Below are 16062 nucleotides of genomic sequence, written 5' to 3'. Positions count from 1 at the left end.
AGAGCCCTCCTATTTATGTACACGCGCGTATTCTCTATGCCGCATTTGTCTTCCTCGATGGCCCCACGCGTGTCGGATTCTTGGGAGTTACGACGCGAGATCGAGCTGTTTGTATCGATGGAGTTTACGCTGATGATCGAGCGCCGCGGGGGTGGCTAATGGGTTTCGAGTGACGAGGTATTTTACGCGTCGCGGGTAACCAAAATGGTCGGAGCTGCAATTTTGACTACCATCTCGAATAGATGAACTGGATTTAGTCGATCGTACAGTGGATTCGTGTTCGTAGTTAGACACGAGTGTGAGGTCGTTAAGTAGAATACGAATTGTTACAATATACTTATGTAGCAATTTAGTTGACAAATTTTTGTTTTATTTAGTTGTTATCTCGATATGACTATTTCATCGACCAGTTGGAGGTCATGAATCAATCCCTTTATATTAATCCTTTAATCTCAGTGCGCGATATGATTCAGGGAGATATCTGGTCCCTTATCCTCGTCCTCTTCGCTGTGGAAGTGCATGAACCGCATCCATCTTCGCTCGAGTGACTGATTACAGTCTCGGCGAAAGATATAACTGCAATGTTCACGAACGATAACGGGGATTTACGATGTGTACACCCCCGCGATCGGTTACACCGTTGGTTCATCGTCGATTCTGTCTCAGCGAATCCAGCTCGACAATCGAATTAAATTAATTAAAATTCGAGCACTTTACTCGCTGAAGTATCGATAGACTAATTGAAAACTATAGACACGTGTTAATTAATTCCGTAGTGGGACAATAATTTCGATCACCGTTGAAATCGTGACAGGATTTTTGGCTTCGACGAAGCTCAATCTCGTCGCCGTGGAATCCTCGTGTCGTCGAAGTTTATTGAATCGTTTCGTCGGCTTTTTGTTTCCGGCACGCGATCTTTCTTCGAGGGTCTGCTCGAGCGGACAGCGTTACGGTCCGGTTTAATTTATTTGCCGTCATTATTACGTCGTGATTAAACCGGCCGTCTCGATTGTCCAGGGAGGGATCGAGCTCAGCGGGGTTCTAACTCCTGCTCTCTTTCTCTCTCACTCACTATCTCTTTCGGTTTAATTAAAAAAACGTGATCACCGTTTTCAGAAGCCCCCTTGGTTATTCTCCTCCCCGCGGACGCTTTGTGCCCGTAGGAATCCCTTTCGGGGCTCCGCCGGATATTTCCAGCAATCAACTGGAAACGTTTCCCTGTTCTCGCCAATTTGTTTTCATTCGACGAACGGTCTTAAATTAAGGAAAACCGAAATGTTTGTCGAGCGGTCGAATGTGATCGTAAAATAGAAGCCTTTTTACGTGGGACAGGAAACTTTATAGGTATTTACCTCCCTCCGTGTCTACCCACGTGTATAAGTGAAATTGGAGTGCGGCCATCGCGAACTGCACGGTTTCGGTGAAACAGAAAATTTTATGGCATTGCGCATTCCGGGAAAATTTTAATAAATTTTTCGTTTAATTTTCAAACCGTAACACGTACAATTTTAGCCCTTTAATGGTGCAGAATTAACCGTGGATCCCTTAAAGGGTAGTTTGTTAAATTATGCACGCGTCGCAACACATTTCCTCGCAAACGCAGTCATAGACGCTTGGAGAACGAACATAGGTGTTAGAACGTAGAAATGCTGGTTCTCCAGTGGGAAGATATATTTTCACAGCAAAGTCGACGAGGTCTCTAACAAGGTGACCGCAATCTAGCCAGTACAGCACCCAATTAGCGATGACCCGAACCGGCTCGATTCCAGTGGCCCTTAAAACTATGAAATTAGTTCTCTCGTACCGAGCACAGCCTTTCCCTTGCAATCGGCCTTTTCTACTTTTCTCTTGCCGTTTCTCGTCTTTCTCTCCAGCTTCGCGAGTGCTGCAATGAAATCTCGACACGACGCCTTGCATATAATGCAATTAAGAGATCACAAATATGCAGGTAGAAAGAGATAACATTGTTCGCAGGCCTAAATCCAACCACGTACATTAGTTTATTACACGTTTAATGATAAACGATCGGCATTCCATCAGCATTCAACACGAAATTTCGTTGGCCCACCCACAATGTACCAGACAATTAATAGCGTAATAAGAACCGTTCTATATAGCTGCAAAATCGTTTCCACCCTTCTGGACAATGCGCAAAGGGGTTCGTGGATGAAAAGAGTCGCTGTTAGATTGATCGTATTTCCGCGTTAGAATGGCTCGTTCGGACGGTGGAATTTTTGTAAACGGTCTGCGCGTGGCTGCGGAGGCCTCGCGGTACAATGAAATCCGGGAAAGGCGAAGGAAACGCGGAGAAGAAGACGGACGCGGTGATTAATGTACAACCGGGCTTTGTGTAATTACTTAATTAAATTCATGCATCACGCGGTATTATGGAACGCGCGTCGCGAGCCGGCCCTTTGTAACGACCCTTTTGATGGGTACGGGCCTATCTCGATGGCATCTCGAGCCCCCCTTCGCAACGCTCGGTACCGTCCGACTTCTGACTCATTGATATTGGTCTGGAATTCGTAATAGAGGAGCATATCGATGGCTGATATCGCGGCTCTCGGGCAAACGGGATTGTCTATTATTCGGTTGAATTATCTGCTCGACGGTTGTCAGAGCGGTGTTTGTTATTCGAGGTCTGTTTGTTGTAGATAACGTAGGTATTGAGAGGTATTTCGCACTTTAGTCGGGCACGTGGCACTTCGATTGCTGGATCGACCAATAGTTTTTTATTTCTCATCGTTTTATTCAGAGGATCAACAATAGGGTTAGAAAGAAATTGGTACGCATCACGGGTCATCGATTGCATTTCTCGTTCGATTCCCCCACGCGAAAAGTTTCATACTACCGCGAGAAAGGTATCTTCAAAATATTCAGTTCACGTGCATTCTTCCAATTTCTCAGCATCTCCCATCTTTCATCAACCTGAATTCTCCCGTCGACAGATTCCTCGCGAGAACGATCGCAAGCCGAAATCGATCGGTATTTCATCGTTTCCCTTTCTTCCTATCTTAACATTTTTACAAGCTACACGATACCTCGTCATCGAAATCACCGAAGCTACGCAAACTCGCAAACGAACAAATTATATACAGGGTAGTCACAGTTAACACCCCGTGGGGCAGTTTAGGTGGGCAAGCAGACGATATTGGTATCCACGCAGACCGTCTTCCGCGGTCGTAATACCCTTGAAGCATTTGAATCAATTACTGCCTCGGGGTTCTTAGGCGCCCCTATCCCGCATTACAAGCGGGGAGTCCGGCGCAAAGTGAATTAATTAAGTGTCCGTAGGTTACGAACGATACCCAGCCGATGGTAACCGTGGCCTGGGATATTCGCGGCCCCGTTACCATCCGTTTTGCGATGGGTCTCGCGGCCACAAGAGAGCTCCTGCACCCCGAGCATCGAGCCGTGACCAGCAACGACAACGATCGGTCGATCGTACCGCTTAATTGTTGCCTCGAATCGCCAGGCTCGATAACATCGTTATCGTCGAGGCACGCGATTATCCTTGCCACGGTGTCGCGAACCCGCAGGACATCCCCGTAGGGACGCGTACGGAGGGTGAAACTCGATCTGTTCGGATCTATTAGACACGAAGTCTTCTCGATCCGCGATCGGAGAATGGGTTAGACGGGGAAATTGGCCGAAATCGTACCAAGTTCTGCCCAATTAGATTCTCAACGGTGAATTCTGATCGGGTTCGCTCGCAATTTTTTAATTCGAAGCGTCCCATAGTTGTCTGTTGCGAGACAGATGATATGTAGATACCAATGGGCGGAAAATTTTTGGACGACTTTAGCCAGTTACCTTTCTTTGCACACCGGGAACTTATAGCGCGACTTTTCAATAACAGACTCGAGACGAGGAGGAAGTCTTCTCAAACAGAGCGAACAAGCGCGAAACTAATATCGCGAGGGTCGAATATTCGACAAGACACGACGATATGTACATACATACGCTGTTGGCCAAAAGTTTGGGATCGATACGTGTCTCGGGTACAAAGGGCGTGCAGCATTTCGAATCGTGTTGCTTTATCGAACAAACTCGCCGGATAAAAATTGACGAAAGTAACGAAAATGGACTGAGAAATTGTACTTTAAACTAGAACGCGTTGTTTTAAAGTTGATCGTTAAAAAGTGTAATTATTCTTGGATCGAGGAAAGAAGTGGACAGAGATACGACGCGGGTAAAGCCTGGAAAGTAATCCTGAACTCTTTTATCCAGTACCGTGTGCTATCCTATTGGACGAGCGCGCTTCGCGCGCAAAACAAACACGAGTCTCTACACGCGAACCTCTATTTTCCGTTTTCCAACCGCTTCTTATCTCTGACGTCACTAGCCAGAACGATTAAACTTTTCCCCGGTTGCCAGCTCTGTCGACGCTGCTTCCTTCAAACCGGACAATGGCCCTGTCGCGAGGGGAACGCGACAATACGCTGTTCGCGTTCGCCAGCGAAACTTTCTGCTTTCCTTCGCCTCGCGGAGGGCGGCGGAATCGTTGACAGACCCGTCGCCATCTGGGACTAATGAACCCGTGCCCGAATGATATTGGCACGCCACGCCTTATAAATAACCGCGTCGGATAAATAAATTTAACGGGACGAACGTTGGACCGCCGCCAGGATGCTTTGTAAAGTTCGAAGTCATCGCGCGCTTCGATGTTCTCGCGCCATGAATTATTTCACCAACCGTCCCGTGTTTCGTCTTTGCTGACAGGGCTGCTGCATGTTTTACGAGGTAATGTAATATATTATGTGGAATATGAATTTTGATAGTCTGGCTGAAACTCGTTCCCAAGATATATGACTTTCTTTTTACTGTGCTTCGATGGCGCTATTATTTGAACGTTGCAAGTACTGTGGCGTTCAAATAAGTTTAAAATGCCAGTCGAAATTTTAGCAGGAAATCGTTCTCCCAAATTTCGCAGGTACTCGAGACACGCTCGCTCGTGTGCGAACATCGCGTGCCCTCCACGTTGGTAAAATTCCAATTTCACGCACATCCAGCCGCCATTCCAAACAGCGGTAACCTGTCCCGCGCAAACAGTTCCGCCTCACGTTTCGCAAACTCATTAGATCATCGTTCTGTCGTTACGATCTCCAACGAGCCCGACGACTTCCGCGTAATTTACGTACTCCAATTATTATCCGGCGACGGTTTAGTACCCTCCGGTTCGAGGCGCCGTTTATCCCTGGCCGTAAAACTCATGGTAACGGCCACGGTTCGAGCGTCACGCGTGGCGGCCGTTGCACCCCTCGCGAGAGCAGGCTGCGCGAGTTGCCCTCCATCGAAATCGGCTTTGCACAGTTTAATCCGCGCCTTCGTCGGCTCTTGTAATAATTCAGCTGTCGGGTGGGCCTCTCGTGCGAAGGTAATGATGGTAACAAAATGCTGCACCTGTAAAACTTGAGAAATATACCATTCGCTTCCTAGAATGAATTGTCAGGTACGTCTGCGAATATTACTGACTTGTAACTTCAAGTTCAATGCGGGCTCCATTAGCAACCTCATCAGAATCTGCAATACGACTGAAATCCTAAATTTCCTGCATGAAAGTGGTTTACTCGAAACGAGCAATGTTTCTGATCCATTATCGATATCCGTTCGTGTCGGTGGCTACACGAGGCGCGTTGGCGAACAGTGTCCACGCGTGAATAATTGAACGTCACTGCTCGTGTTAAGTGGGTGACAGCCTTAAACCCCGCGAATAGCTGCATCCGGTGAACCGCGTAGCCGTTCGGGATCGGTCTCGATCGGATCGAAACGGCGCGTGTACTCTGTGCACGCGGAAGGTAGGGTCGGTCAGCTGGGGGTCCCGTTAAAGAGGGAAACGTCGGGAACCGACGTCGCTGCGGTTCGCCGCAGCCACGGTGTTGCGCAGTCCATGTTGCGGCGGCCGTTTCGAAAAGTTTCTTCGGGGTACACGCGAGAGAGCTGGGGTGGTGTTCGCGCCGTGTCGTTAGCGTGATCCGTGTCGTTGCGGATTTGTACGTCAAAATTTATCGTTCGAGCCGCGTGGCACGTCGCGTTAATTATGCACGTATGCGAGCGTGACGGGCGCCGATCCTGGGAAAGCCCCTAGTAACAAGCTTGATGCCAGCCGTGCCGTGGCAAGTCTGGGGACGCGGGAATCAATGCTCGACGCATTCACGTCCATTTTGATGAGATTCCGTTTCATCGGGGAGGCTTCCTCTCGTCGAGTTGCCGCGCGTCGCTACAACGCGATACGCGTATCCGCGCCGCGCCTCTATGAAAGTTAATGAGTCGAAAGAGGCAGAGTTTGCCGGGTCCATTAGCGTCGACGTGGTCGTTGATTAATTTTCGGCCGGACGCGCGGGGTTCTCGGTGCCTGGTTCGAAAGGTTTACTGCGGGATGTTTCGCGAATTACTGGGACGCGGGTTCGCTGGACGATGCGGGAGAATTATCGCAGTTGAAGAGTTGTATTCTGGTTGGTTGGGATTTAAGGTGTTTGTAATTGGTTACAGTGAACGTCCGTTCGGCTCTCTGAATCGGGACTATCGGCGAGCGTGCCATTTGACTTGAATTTTGTGTAAACTTGTGCTGGCGCAAGAGGATGCGGGTTTGTAATCGATCTTTCTTTTTGTTGAAGGAAATTAAGGCTTGAGAGATTGCTCACGCTTAGAAGCTATCATTGGTGAGTATGCCGAATCGATGGAAGTCCCTTCCACAAGATTTTTAAGTAGATTCTGCGGTGTAAAGGTAAACAGGCAGCGGCGATAGCGTTTACGATTTAAAAAAGAAATGGAACGCGACGATGGCGAGAAACGTCTACCCACGAGGGTGGCGGAAACGCGTCACTTGCAGCTGCTCCGAGTATTTCCTCCATCTGGAGCCTTAAAAATACCACTCGTTTGCACGTAATCCTTATGAAAGCCCTGTAATTTCGTAGCCTCGGGCTCCTCGTTGGCTGCGATCATTCGTCATACTTACCGATCCCAAATTGGTCCTGTACAATGGGTTGGATAGAAAGTATCACCGTAATCCCCGTGTATTCGTAAAATTTCTCTGGTCGAATGCGTTCGAGCTCTAGAAATAATGTCTCTGTCCGTTTCTAAATAACTAATATAATTTGCATATGAAAAAACATATAATATTTGGAGAATCTTTTTTCGTTCCGTTAAAATTGTCTAAACGTCCTTAGGGTGTTCATACAAATGAATCTAAAAGTACTACAACCACTTACGATATTACTTTCCCAAAGAAATAGACACCCCAATTAATCGCACCCAAACGGTAGAGGAGCGAGCGTGGCCGCAAGACACGAGCGTCTGGAGACCGATTTCATTCCGCCAATTGAATCGTAACGCGCGGTGTCTACCGCGTTAGTTCCCAGGCACCCAAGTGGTCGAATCGATACGGACAGGAAAGTATCCGTGAGACGTATCGAAAATTCAATCCCGCCGCTTTCAAACTCCCCTCGGTGCACATGTTGCAAGTGGCAGGACACGTCGAATGATTTCCAGCGAGCTCGACGCGGGACTCTGGACGTGTCATTCTGGTAATTACGTTGTAGCGGCGTAAACACGCGTGGGGGTGGTGGCCAAAAGTAATCGAAGTTACTTTCTCTTATCGTTTCCCACGTCGAAACATCGAGTGGAACAAGTAAAGTTCGCATAGGATGACACCAGTTGATACGAGTTGGCACGAGAAACTGCAGGCCAGCAGTACTTCGAGGGGCATCGCCCGCAATTAGAAAGTGCACGCGCGTCAAGTTCAAATTCCTGTTACTCTTGGTCCCTCCGCATACTTGAATCGCGCATTTCCACGGAAAGCAAACGATTCGAGCTCTTTAGCCGACCCTGACGCGGTACCAGAGGAGCCGCGCCGCAATGCTGCCGAATTAATTAACGAGCTCGCTGCATTAATGATGTAACGTCAGGATTTACGGCGCATCCGACACCGAGGGTCGATTTTCCTCTTTCCTATTTTCCGTTTTTTTTCTCTTGGCTCTCATATTTTTTTTGTTTTTACCTCCCTCCTGCTTCGTCTGATTGCGATGACGAAATCGTGGGAAGAACTCGAACCGAAATTCTGTTACATTGTTCGCGTCGCGGTTCCATTTCGCGATCAACAGCGAGGTAATGGCGCCGAATAACTCTTGGACGACTCAAGACTAATGCCGCGTGATGCATGGCATCGTTTCCGCTGGTAATAATCTCACGGCTGAAATGTATAATTACATTGGAAAAATGGACGGCCTCGTTTCCGTTCAGAAAGGCACTCGTTTGCTTGAGAATAATTAGATTAATTACTCCCTCTCTTCGCTCGTGCAATGGGTGAACGTGAAATGAGTTGACGGTATTATTTATAAATGAAATGTGCAGTGGATGCTGTATATAATAATTCGATTCACAAGGCGTTCAGTTCGAGAAGTTCACGCTTAACATACATCTGACATTAGCTCGACTCATCAATCTAGACCCTCCATCTACATTCCAACCAAATCTCCATTAACCACAGGTATATACTAATCCAAATTCCCCCCGATATTTCATCCCCATACGCTCCCACTCGACTCGCCAAACCAGCAACACTCGCTCGACCGATTCTTCAATCCTCCTTCCAGCGTCGTCCATAACTCAAGGGCAGCGAACAGTAATTAGCAACCAGGCGGCACCCTCTCCATTATCCGAGCGTCGCGCGACACCACGCGAAGAGGCGTAGGCGGCATTAAATGTACCGCGAGTTATTAACGACGTTTAGCTTCCTTGGATGCGACCTCGCGTTTCCGCCCAAAGCGGATTCGAACGCGTCTCGTGGCGAGGAAGAGAAAGGGTTGGGCCCGTGTTCGACGAACTGCGAACGAACGATAACGTGAGCGCGGGCCACCTGCGTCTCGCACGACTTCCCAGAAGTCGGCGACGTTTTGGGGGACGGACCCTTTTAAGTGGCGACAAAGGTACTGCTGCGCGACACGCCAGCCCTTAGCCGGGGCTCTTTCGCCCTTACGTAATATCTTGCCTGTAGTCGGATTCGCGAGCCACCCTCCTTTTTTTCCTCCACCGATTTCTCCTGCCTTTCTTTTCTTTCCTTTGCTCAGCTGCCTCTCACTCTCTCTCCCTTCTCCTCTTAAGCTTTTTGTTTCTTCGCCGAAGGATATTTTCAAGGGTTCACTGCGCGTTAATGGACGATTTACCGTTTTACGAGCGCACCCGCCTGACCGAGAGGGGTGGCGAGAGAAGACGGCAAAGGAGTTTGTCCTTTTCCGCGGATTTTTGCTGTTCGTTCGCGCGTGACGGAGAGAGGATAGGGTTATCGTTCATACCTTGCCGCGTTGAGCTAGGGAGATTATTGGTGAACGGGTTTCTTGTGAAAGGTGTACGGGAGGGTGGAGGGTGGGATAAAAAGGAAAATGAATGGGGTGATTTCGTTTGGGGCCTTTAATGGATTCGTCGAGGTGGTTATTTAGATGTGTACTTGAAAGTATAGGCATTTCGTGTAGGAGAGGATAATTTAATTTGTTACGTCGATGATTAAATGTGACGGTACCGAAGTACTTTTTAATCAATTTATATGTTTCCTTATGCCACGCGTGGTAACAGGTTTTCAACTATGGGGGCGTTCCGGAAGCTTTGCACAAAAGCTCTTCAATCAATCGGTAGCAATAAAGTGATTGAATCGGAAACCACTTCTCCCGTTCGATTGCAAAATATTAATTTCGAAAGAGATTCCAGCTTGTCTAAAAATGATCACGATTTTCTGCTCTGTTGCCGTCATTCCTTTCGAAATTGGGTTTCTTCCTTCCCATTTCGTTTCGATGGTCAACGATGTTATGCGTCCTTTCATCTCCTTTGCCCTTAGGATAAATGAAAAATATTTTCCGTATCCTAAATGTACCATTCATCAATATGCAACTGGTGAATTAAAACTTTTAATCGTTGCGACAAAAATCTCTCGCGTAACAGACTAAAATGTTCCTCCCGATTCCACACGCAGTCCCGTCCTGTGTTTCCATCCCGTGTTCGTCCATTGATCGTGAACCAGGGGCTGCGTTGGTCCTGAAAGGCCGCTGTCGCTCGAGCACGCGAATATCCGAGTCAGTTCACAGCTGATCGTGACGAGCGGCTGGCAGTCGCTTGGACGAGGACAGAGACGAGGGGAGGATGGATTTTAATAAACCGGAAGCTTATTGTGCGGTCCGTTCGACTGTTCGGTTGTCTCTGGCGACTGCTGCCGCTATCAGGGTGGAGAGAGAATGAACGCTGCCGGGCTCTCTGTTCGGACGCGACAGCGAAGAAGACAGCGGGGCGACAGCCACCGTGCCGAGAAACAGGAATGGTAGAAGGGATGGAAAGAACTCGAGCCTCGGGGGTTGCATTGTTGCAGCGCCGGTGATTACGACCTCCCCTCTTTTTTTTTTCTCCTCTTTTTTTGCAAGTAAGTTCACCGAGTGGTTCCGCCCAGTCGAGATGCCCTCAAGGTCCCGTGTCTTGTTATCACCCGGGCCTCGTGTCTGCTCTTTAAGTATCGTACCTTTTCCTACGATCTGCTTGATTGCGTCGTTAAAGCCGTGCCACTAGTGGCCATTCCTCCGTGCCTGCCCTCCTCTACCCTCTTCGTCTGATGTTTCGCCCTCTTGCGCGCGATTTCTTCCCATCTGGAAAACCTCCCGACGAACGAGATGTTTGAAGCTTTCTTTGAGGAGTTTCATACGGTTCGGGTTGCTCGAGGACACTGAGTGCGACGGTTTCAAAGTATGCTCCGATAAATCGCTGGTATTGTGACTTTCTCTCTCGTTTCGCGTTTCTCCGGGTCGTGATATTTAAATTCGAAATCATACATCGATAGTAGAATTGAGTAGAAATAGGGTGTATCTATTTTCCGTAACCTATTTTCCTCCTCGTTAGTAAAGTATTAAGACATCTGACGGAGCTCGACCTTTGACATTTAGATGCTGGTCTTCCACCCTCACCCCACAACGGTTCTACATCGATACGCCTTCAATTGCAGTTTACGATCAATCCTGTTAACAATATACTCGACATGCTTCTGCTCTTAATTGTCGGTCGACTTCAGACACAAACGTCCGCTGAAAATATCCACCCCCTCATTCTCTCAGTGACACAAACATCCCTTAATAACTCGTAATATTGATTTCTTGCGCAGGATGTTTTCCAACGAATTAACTGCTGAATCATTGTTCATTATACTCGATTGGGTTTTGTCCAATGGAAATATCCACTCTCTGCTATAAACGAACATATCTAAAATCAAAATGAAACGTCGATATTTCGTCAGGGATCTTCGATTCCTCGTCTGCTTTGTTAGTATCCCTCAGAGAACTTCGATTTCGTCGGACCGAGGAAAGAGCCTCCGTTGAGCTCCGTTTAACGAGAAACAAGGGTGAACGGTTGCACGGTCGGTTCTCAGAGAACCTCTAAGACGACTTAGAAACAGGACTCTTACGGCGTGACGACGACAGGAAGCGTCGATGTCTTCCCCGGGAACTGGAGGCTGCCACGGTTGCACGGAGGAAGCGGAAAACGGGGATGGCCCGAAGGAGGAACTTCTAAAATCAATTAGCAGCCCCTTAGGCGATGGGGTTCCGTTCCCGCGACTGTGGAAGGACCCTCTCCATCATAGGATAAGGGGTGATAAGGAGGGGTCGACGTTTATCCCAATAGAGAAACCGGCGGAACAATCACGGCGTTTCTACGAGTATCTGCACGCGCGGCTGAGGGGGCGCGTATCGTTGTGTGTGGGTGGACGTGGGCTGGTGTGCGGGCGTGCGTAAGCGTTGGGTACCTGCAGGGGTTGCACGCGCACGGTTCAACCCTTCCGCGCGACTAGCGGCGTCCCGTAGCTGCGGGCTGCTGAGATTACCGTGAGACGACTCACCCATCGAAGGTAATGGACGCTTTCCATCACTGGTTAAACGCCTCCGTGTGAGCTCGCCGGAGGGAAAAGGCGTTCAACGTCTTTTTTTTTTCTCCTCACCTCGTTATTATCGATGCGAGGTTTTTAAGACGTGAAAAAGAGACGTTTGACGAGGGATTCGCCTCTCAAAAATAAAGTTTTGTCTTCGTATAGTAGTTCTCGTTGGTCGCAGTATAGTATTCTCTTTGTTCTGATGATTATATCATTCGTTCCCTCTGTCCTAAGCAAACCAAAGGTTGCCAAAAAATTCATATTCCGCCGTAGGAAAAAGTTAATCATTTCCACCCCAGTGAGGCGTCGAGAGCAATCCCCGCGCTGGTCGTACGCATTCATCGCGAGGAGAATTCGTGTATTTCATCCGGCGAAGCGGTCCAACTTTTACCTGGAGGGAGGTTTCAGAGGGTGGGCTCGGCTCGCGAGGCGCTTAAGCGTTCCCCACGTCCCGCCGTGAACTTTAACAATCCCCCATAATTCGTCCACCTGGAGTTGGAGGTCCAACCGATGAACTCTCGCTCCGCCACGGCGGACATGCGACGCTCGGGGATCACTTGGTCCAAGTTTCTCGAGGTTTCGAGGACGTTGACTGTCCTAGCGTTCGTATAATTGAGCATCGCGTCCTTTCGACGCAGGGGGTTCTGGGCGTCTTCGTCCCCTCGGTAACATGGCGGTCGAAGACGACGCGGTTCGGCTGGCTTTGTCGAAAGTTTGCCTCTCGAAGGAGTTCCGTGCAGAAGAGGAGGGGCGAAAGAACAGCTGGAGAGTGAGACGGTGGTCGTAAAGGCCCGTTCGTACGTGAATTGCATTAAGAAAGGTGTACTAACGAAGTAAATGAATTTGAGTAAGATTCGATAAAACAGGACTAGAGTCACTTATGGAAACTACGAAATGATAAGGTACAGTTCGAGTATGTATATACGTATCTTCCAGCGTACAGTCGGTGAAATTGCGGGTGATTAAATAGAGACGCAATATTCACGAGCGTTCTTTCATCTCCGCGAGGGCGAAGGGGCTCGTTAAAGAACCTTTGTCGAGCGTTCTGGATGGATAGACGGTGGCGCGGAGAAGCGGAGATATCGACGGGTAGCAAGAAAGGCGGCTAAGTCCAAAGATACCGGCCGATTAGAGACCGCCGTGACAACCCCTAGTCCAGCTTCTTATTGCATAGACCCGTTTCCACTCGTTCTACAAGAGACCGTTATAGTCTCTCTCCTCCGACTTTGAGGCGAGTTTCGCTCTCTCTTTGAAGAGAGCCACGACCCTTCGCGACCCTACAAGAGGACCAGGGGACGCGACAAAAAGGCCTGTGGTCCTTCTGGTGGCACATTTCTGTTCGATTGGAAGGACCAAAGGACACGGAAAGGACCAAGGGACACGCGGATCCGTTTAAATGAAGACGAAGGGACTAGCCGGGTCCTCCAACTCGTGAAATCACGGAATTCTTAGCTTCGATCTTCCTTCGCTTTTCTTATCCACTTTTTTCCCCCTTTCCTCCTTCATCGACGTCCGACGGTATTTGTTCCGAACGATACTGGATTGACTCGTTCCATCTCGATTAACTCGGATTTTGCTCGGGGTTTGCGTTTGCCTTTGGCGGAGATTTCTCTGGCTACTGATGGACAGAACGGTGGGAAACAGAACGTGTATCGTTTGTACTCGAGACTTTAAAAATCAGAATTTTCTCGCATTACTTCAGCACTGAAACAATATTCAAAGGAGTCCATCAGAAAACACCATTAATCAAAGACTCGCGTTTCCTCCCCGTCATAATATAAATAAAACACGAAACGACCGAAAATAAGGAAAAACTTGAAATGAACCCCGAGGCTGCGCACAGCCGCGCACTTTCTAAACTCGTGCAGCCCATCGTTCATCATCCCTTGCGCACATATTATTACTCCACCAGCTTTATCCACGCCAACGGTACTTGGAGGCGCCCGGCTCTCTCTGCGTCATCGGTTACGAAGCGATCGGGGTAATTTTTCAACAGCATAGACGTCGCGAAACGTCGCCCACGGGAGCTACTAATATAACGTAACGAACGAAGAAAAACGACGCGGCGCGACGCTCGATTCAGCGTCTCCTCGCGAGGAAACCGAACGAATCCGAGGGAGGGCCATCGCGCACGTAGCTCACGAAAACGATGTTGAATAGCTCCTGGGGTAAGTTCACTCTCGTGTCCGGTTGCTGGCCTCTCTCCTCGTGAAAGTTTAACGCGTTTACCTTGTACCGGCTGGGGGGCTATATATCCGTGCGTGCAAGATGAACATCTTCGTTTCGGTGAGATTTCGAATTCGAGACCTTTCACTCGTCATCGATCACGATTAGCCCCGTTCTCTCTACGACTGGCCTGTATTTCTTGGTTTACCCGCGATGGGATTCGTCAGGGAACACCGCGTGGGAGATACATGGAAACTGTTTTCTCGCTGCGACGGTAATTAGTGGCGAAAGTGGGGAAATAGGAAAACAAATGGTAGAAAACGAACGACACTGTTGTCAGGAATTCTGATGAAACGGAAAGGTAGAATTATTACTGCAGTCGCTGGAGAAAAATTTGCTGGAATCGATATACGGATCTGGGTACTTGTAGGAAACGAAATTGATATTCCGATCAGACGACGAATTCTTTTGCACCGCACAGTTTACGTACCCCGATTCAAATGCAAATTAGCCTGTGAGCTGCTAAATTTACAGTTTACTAACGAGCGTTTAGGGATTCTGTACAGGCATCAGCGTCGGGACCCTTAGCTATTCAAGTTGTAACCCTTCCAAGTTAGGGGTTAATTGTGTCATCGTGATCGATCTGTTTGCGTGATTCCGCTGTTTCTCGATAAACCTCCGCTTAAACACCTCGACGCGGATTCGTCGCACTTTTCATCGCGAGACACTAGTTTGCTTATTTAACAAATTGCATTGAAAGCACACAATAGAAAAGGAGAATGATGCATCACGCCAGAATTACGATGTGCTTAGCACGGTGTTTTATAGCTTCTGCAGCGCGCGATATCCCGCTCGGTAAATAGCTCTGAGCATTTCACCGTCTCGTGAACCACGTTCTCCGCATAGTTACGTAGAGGAATGAAATCGTCCCTTTCGCGGCTCTATCATAGTTTTATGAAACTCATGGCCTGCATCGGATTATTCCGCAGGATTTACGCTGAAGTATTAATTACACCCTACGCGTAAACTACACCCTACGACTTCCGTCGTATTTGTCTCAAGTTACTATGCAAAATATTATCTCTCGCGAATAATACGGTGGAAAAGGGAATATGCGGATTCTGATAATTGCACCAATTACTCGACTACCACCAATTGTGCAGAAAATTAGTATGCGTACACGGGGTATGGAATGATAAGTCACACGAAGACTCGTGTAGAGAAGGGACGGTGAACGCGAATGACCAGTTCGAAAGTCGTAGGCAAATCGCGGGTGGTGGAACAGGGTGGCCCGCTTCCCCGGGGCAAATTTCCGATTTATTCAAGCCCGCTCCCGAATACTTGGGAGCCCATAAAGAGAATGAATGGGATTGTGGCGGTTGCAGCAATGCTTAGGGCTGCTTTAGGGGTTCATGAAATACGCGCTCGCTACCCTCTTTGGGCTTTACTCTCGCTCTCCACCTCTCCCTCGGCCTCTTCTTTCTCTCTCCCTCTAATTCTCTAAACCCACTAACTTTCTCTCGAAAACTGTTCGAAATTCGTTTTCATCGACACGTTCAGCGCGGACGAAGTCCATCGTCAATGGAGTATATTCCTTCGCTTTCTCCATATCTCTTATCTCTTTGGTCATTCCCACCCTATGCGCTTTTTTCAATTTTCGATGCTTTCGTTAAGCACACGCCCGGACACTTTCGAATGTTAACGCATGTACGTACGTCTTTATCGAATCCTCTCCCTTCGCGTCGCTCTCGTTCGTTTAACTCCCGCGGTCGGGGGTGCTCCCCTACCGCCCGCGCGAATCGAAACTCTTCGCTCCGCGGGGTGGCCAGGCGATATTACCATGAATTTACATAGCCTCGCTCCGAACTACGGACATATTGCGTTGGTGTGATTTATGCGAAACATTTGCTAAATATTCCCGCTTAATCTCGGCCACGCGGAATGCGACGATTGTACGCGGAACGCGAGCGCGTCTCCACGCGGCGTTGATTCCTTCGACG

The 16062-nt window shown here is 48.6% G+C and overlaps 2 protein-coding genes across 2 annotated transcripts in view; one reads left to right on the top strand and one right to left on the bottom strand.

The window, feature by feature from the left end:
• The window catches only part of LOC143422091 (uncharacterized), a 442059-nt gene that overhangs the window by 49325 nt on the left and 376672 nt on the right, over positions 1 to 16062 (bottom strand). The window lies entirely within an intron of this gene.
• Hwt (SH2 domain-containing adapter heavyweight) overlaps positions 1 to 16062 on the top strand; it is a 168363-nt gene that overhangs the window by 109876 nt on the left and 42425 nt on the right. The gene's annotated exons all lie outside the window — the stretch shown is intronic.

Source organism: Xylocopa sonorina, chromosome 3 (assembly GCF_050948175.1).
Source record: "Xylocopa sonorina isolate GNS202 chromosome 3, iyXylSono1_principal, whole genome shotgun sequence".
NCBI classification, from domain to species: Eukaryota; Metazoa; Arthropoda; class Insecta; order Hymenoptera; family Apidae; genus Xylocopa; species Xylocopa sonorina.
Note: the sequence above shows the minus strand (reverse complement) of the source record. Positions and strands in the feature narration are given on the sequence as shown.